Below are 5,521 nucleotides of genomic sequence, written 5' to 3' on the forward strand. Positions count from 1 at the left end.
GGCACAGCTGGCAGATCTGCATCTATCCAACCATGTGTCCTACAGATACTACTCACAAAGGCATCCACTCAACATTGTAATGCAAAGTCTTGGACCTAAGTGTTGAACAGAGGTAGGTGAGTGAGCGATGGTCCGTTCTTATAATGGAATAGTGGTGCAGAATAGTGGGGACTGTGTAAGATACCTTGTTAACAGACAATAGCAAAGTGTAGAATTATGTATAATATTCTACAGTTTGTGTAAAACAGAAAAATTTATGTACATATTAGCTTGTATGCAAATAAGTGCCTGAGGAAGGAATATCCAGAGAAATGAAAACATTGGCTGCCTCCAGGGAGGGGAGATGAGAGGCGGAGGGACAGGGTAGGAAGGAGACTTTCACTTTATGCCGTTTTCACCTTTTAATTGTGAGCCATGTGGATGTATTACCTTAAATAAAATTTAAATTTTAAGGGGTGCCTGGGTGGCTCAGTGGGTTAAGCCACTGCCTTCAGCTTGGGTCAAGATCTCAGGGTCCTGGGATCAAGCCCCGCATTGGGCTCTCTGCTCAGCAGGGAGCCTGCTCCCCACCTCTCTCTGCCTGCCTCTCTGCCTACTTGTGATCTCTCTCTCTCTCTGTCAAATAAATAAATAAAATCTTTAAAAATAAATAAATAAAATTTAAATTTTAAAAAGACATGAACAGATATTCTTCCTAAAAATGTCCACTTTGCAGAAAAAAATAATAATAAGTCTCTATGAGTAACTAGATACCTAGAGTCTCTGATAAAAATCTTAACCTAAGGAGTCTTGATTATAACTGATAGACTCCACCTGTTGATCTAGTCGTGTTTTGGATAATGACGTATTTTCAGCTCTCAAGTTCTAATAAATTATTTCCAGATAGGATCCAAGATTTGAGCAGTAAGATTTTACGGCTGGTAGTCATGTGGTTCGTGCCTTTTACTATCATGGGATTTACTTCTTTATCCTTACAGAGGCGGTCAGGAGTATAAATTCAGTCCCTCACGTGCATTTAAACAGCTATGTTCCACTTCCTTAAACTAATCAGAACCAACAAAAACACCAGCTAGAAACCACGCCTTCATTTTAAAATTCCAGGAGAAGGATCTTTAAGAAGAATGTATCTGTGGTCCCATAAAACATGCTGAGCAGTAGATCACATCTGTTGCTTCATTTATAATCTATGAGATGACTGCCTCTTCATGGCTTTTCTACAGCCCCAGCCGGCCCCTCCTGCAGGGCCTCCGTCACATTCTTGACTTGGAATTTCCCTGCTATTGCCAGTTTCACAGAGAACTCGTATATTTGGCCAGACCCAGAACCCCCAGGGTGGGGAGGAGGAAACACAAGAGTGTAATCATTTTAAGGTAATTGTTAATTTATTAAAGCAAACCTTGTCAATCAGAGTGTTTACCACTCTCCCTTTTGTGAGTCGTTCTGAATAGACATACCAGATTTCCTCCAAGGGACCTTTTTAGGCAAGTACAGAGATTCAAACAAAGAACTCCTTCCAGAAGGGCCCGAAGTACAGACTCTTAAGTGATTCTTGGGGCTCGTGGCAGGATGCCAGCCACAAAGAACACATTCTCTTATTGATTAGGAATCTTGAATGAAATTCAAGAGGTGCAGGTGTTGGGCAGTTCTGGAGACAACATTCAGACAGAAGAGCCCCCTGCTTTTCCCTGCGGCTGCATAGGAGTCTAGTGGGCAGAACGAGGCGTGCCCACTTCGGCAAAGAAGCATGTCTCCTGCATGTGTATCACCTGACCGCCGTGGCTTTTTGTCATTTCTCCCATCCCTCTTCTGTTTTCAAGGTCTCGACAAAAAGAAAAATAAACATGCACTTTTCTTTTTAATGCTCGATTTCCCTGATGATTAAGGGCTCATAAAACAGATTGAAAAAACAACTCACAGTTCATCCTGAAATTCAGCTTTCCTGCTAGAAAACAGGGAAACTGAGCAGATAGGCCTAGCAGGGGATTCTCCTCTGGGTGCTGCAAGCCCAGACTAGCCACGGTGGAAGACACCTGCGAGCTGCCCAAGGTCACTGCACGTTCTGCGGGACGCGGGGGGCAGACAACGTGAGTGGGCACAGAACTTGTCCACGGTGTCCTGTCACCAATGCGGGCTGGTACCCCTCCCAATCATTCGCCTTTCAGTCCACTCAATGTGTCATGTGTCTTGTCTGATTGCACCATTGTTGCCCCACCGGCCACAGTGCTGAGGAACGAAATCAAGGTCATGCACGTTAGCTCGATCCTTGTACGGGGACCAGGAGCCCAGGTAGCCTGATGCAGGCTGGTTTCCATGGGCTGGGCACAGACAGGGTGGGCCAAAGCTCTCCTCTCCTGGGTATTAGAACCAGGAGCTGCAGACAGACTGGTGGCTAGCAGAGGGGACCTGGCTTCAAAAATCACACGAGGAGGAACAGCGCGGCCCTGATGGGTCCTTTGCAAGCCCGAATTGTGGAGAAACAGAAAATGTAAGGAGAAGGTGTAAGAAGGTGAGAAACTACAGAAGAGGGCGTGAGGAAGCTGACCAGTCCCAACTGCAGAGCAAAGCTTCCAGAGGTTCGGCTCCTGTGGCTGAGCCCTTTGGACCTGCCTTGATTCCAGAATAATCCTCACTCTTACTGTTTCCCAGCTTTGCTTATGTATAGGTGCAGGTGTTTCCTTGCAAGGAACTTGGTTTTTGTTTTTGTTCGTTTGTTTTTTGAGCAGTCTTGGTGAGTCTCTGTTCTTTATATTCCCACATCCTAAGTAATACAATGCCCTCCCAGTCGTTTTCTCCCCACAAATGGACAAAACTGAATCAGAATGAACTGTTATTTTTATTTTTTATTTTATTAAAAGATTTTATTTATTTATTTATTTATTTGACAGAGAGAGAGAGACACACACACAGCGACAGAGGGAGCCCAAGCAGGGGGAGTGGGTGAGGGGGAAACAGGCTTCCCAGCAGAGCAGGAAGCCCAACGTGGAGCCCGATCCCAGGACCTTGAGATCATGACCTGAGCCAAAGGCAGATGCTTAATGATGGAGCCACCCAGGCGCCCCTGAACTGTTATTTTTAACTTGACAATGTGTTGTGAGAAGTCTTCTAAATATCACTGAAACGTCATAGAATTTCCTTGCGAGGTAACCAGACTTCTGGACAGTTGTCATCAAAAAGCACAGTCCAACGTGTTGCTCTCCGGCCAAACAAGTATCAGCACAGAAACCCACTGTGAAGTTGAGCGGCATTGTCTCCCAGTCCGCCTTCCCTGGAGCCACGCCAGCCCTGGCCCTTGGGCTTTTACGCCTTTCCAGCAGACCCTCAGTGAGTTCCAGCGACGGCTCTCACTTTCTCTGTCCGAAATCCATTTCTCAAGAGCACAGACATATTGGAACTGTCAAAAGGTCCTGAGAATGAGCCACAGAAAAGCAGGCAGCATCGTTTAGAGTTCTGCTTGTTCTGTGACATTTCAAAAAGAGCACATCTGTCATCAAGATAAAAAAACTGCAAAGCTGAGCTCTTCGGTCTAACTCGAGCGAAGACGACCCTGCCGTTGAACCATCTCCCAGGGCTATCAAGAAACAAGAAATGCAGGCCATTTCAACAACTTCAGTTCCCTTCTGCCTATACCTTTCATGCTCCTATGGCTTTGAACTGTTCCTGAAGGGTTTTTCCATGGCAGCTACAGCCAGAAGGGGGGTTAGCCCCACAGCAGCCGTGGACCTAAGGACCCTACCCCGGGGAGCCCTGGCATTTCAGGTCCCATGGGAAGACACTGGCTGTATCTTGAACCCTCTGAGCCCTCCACCACCCCGCGGAGTTCCTCACCTGAGCTGGATGGTGGTGGCTGTTGGGGACCTGGGCCAAGCTCCATTCCCATCTCTGCGCTTAGGGGAGGTGATGAGAGCTGTCACTGTTTCGAGGTCCTTGCCAGGAGCGCTCATGGGTGAACACTGAGAAAGGTCCATTGTGTCTGACCTCTAGCCGCTGGCTTTATCTCAGAGCACAGACAGCCTCTCGGGCACCATCTTTCCTGGGTCGTGGTTTGGTGGTCAGGCTGCTTTTGGAAGGGTGAATGCCGTGACACTTGTCACCACCCGGCATGCAGTTTTCATGGTACTCAACCGGGGTTTTCCCCTCTCCCTTCTCTCTTTGTTTTCCCTGGGGTCATCCAGAAACCTGGGGACAAGAAAGAAATCAGAAGGCTGTAATGCCGGCATCGTTCCATTGACAATGTGTCTTAGGTGTGTGGTAGGGAAACGAGAAAGAAAAACGGGGCTCTCTTCTCACACTCTCTGCAGCCGGAGTTACCTGCCAGCCGCCATGCTTGCGGCCACACAAGGGTTACACGGTGGTCAGAACTCACTGGGCTGATCAAAAGGAACGAAATCTGGCCATTTGCAACGGCGTGGGTAGAGCTGGAGGATGTGATGCTGAGCGAAATAAGTCCGTCGGGGGAAGACAAATACCATATGATCTCACTCATATGTGGAATTTAAGAAACAAAACAGATGCACAGAGGGAAAGGGAGGGGAAAATATAAAAGCAGAGAGGGAGGCAAACCATGAGAGAGTCACCTCCAGGGAGAAAACTGAGGGTTGCAGGAGGGAAGGTGGGTGGGAGATTGGGGTAACTGGGTGTTGGGCATTAAGGAGAGCACTTGATGAATCACTAAATTCTACCCCTGAAACTCATAATACACTATATATTAATTAAATTGAATTTGAATTAAAAAATAAAAGAAAAAACTCATTGGGCTGAACACTCAAAACCCACGCATTTTGTCATATGTTCACTATGTCTTCAGGGTTCTTTTTTTTTTTTTTTTTTTTCAATAAAAGTTAAGCCCCCAGAACAGTACCACATCCTGCAATGTTAGGGTGGAAATAAATTCGCCTTTCTCATGGATTCTGTGACTTGGACCTTGGGGCGCTGGTGTTCCTTCCCACCCCAACTTCTCACCCTGTCTCATTTGGCCAATGTACAGCCTGCTGGCCGATTCCTCTGTCCCTGGTCCTGGCACCAACCCTTCATCTTGCTCGTGGCCACCAACTGACCTTTCAAAATGCAAATATTTCCATGTTACTCCTTGCTTAAAGTCCTCAGTGACTTCTCATCTGCTACTGAGAGGGCAAAATCCAAGGTCTGCGTGGTATATGAAGCCGTCCTCCATGAGCTGACTCCTGCTGCCTGGCTCCCATCTCCCTGCTCCTGAAATACAAACTGCTTACAATGCCCCACACTCCCAGTTTGCCCTCTGCTGGAATTGCCCTTTCCAAAATTACTCAGTTGAAGTCGGTGCCAAGACAAACACATAACCGTGCTTCTGGGCTTCCGAAACAGTGGCCGAGTGTTGTACGTTCTCCTTCAATAAAGACATTTCCCTCATTTTGTATCCGAGCCTGTGGTGAAGGTAGAGAACTGTGCTGGGGGCCACAAGCCAACATTTAAGTGCAGGTTTTGCCCCTTGCTGATGACACGTCCTTGGGTTGGTCACTTAGGATGCCTGAACCTTCCTCTCTTT

At 47.1% G+C, this 5,521-nt stretch overlaps 1 long non-coding RNA gene across 1 annotated transcript; it reads right to left on the bottom strand.

Annotated features, from left to right (window-relative positions):
• Positions 1-2,814: 2,814 nt before the first annotated feature.
• Positions 2,815-5,222, bottom strand: LOC309847644. Its single transcript, XR_014302534.1, has 3 exons — positions 5,055-5,222; positions 3,826-4,176; positions 2,815-3,568 (listed from the first exon to the last, which is right to left on the bottom strand). It is a non-coding gene; the product is annotated as an uncharacterized lncRNA (long non-coding RNA).
• Between the last annotated feature and the right edge of the window lie 299 nt (positions 5,223-5,521).

This window comes from Mustela nivalis (assembly GCF_964662115.1).
Source record: "Mustela nivalis genome assembly, chromosome: 14".
Lineage (NCBI taxonomy): Eukaryota > Metazoa > Chordata > Mammalia > Carnivora > Mustelidae > Mustela > Mustela nivalis.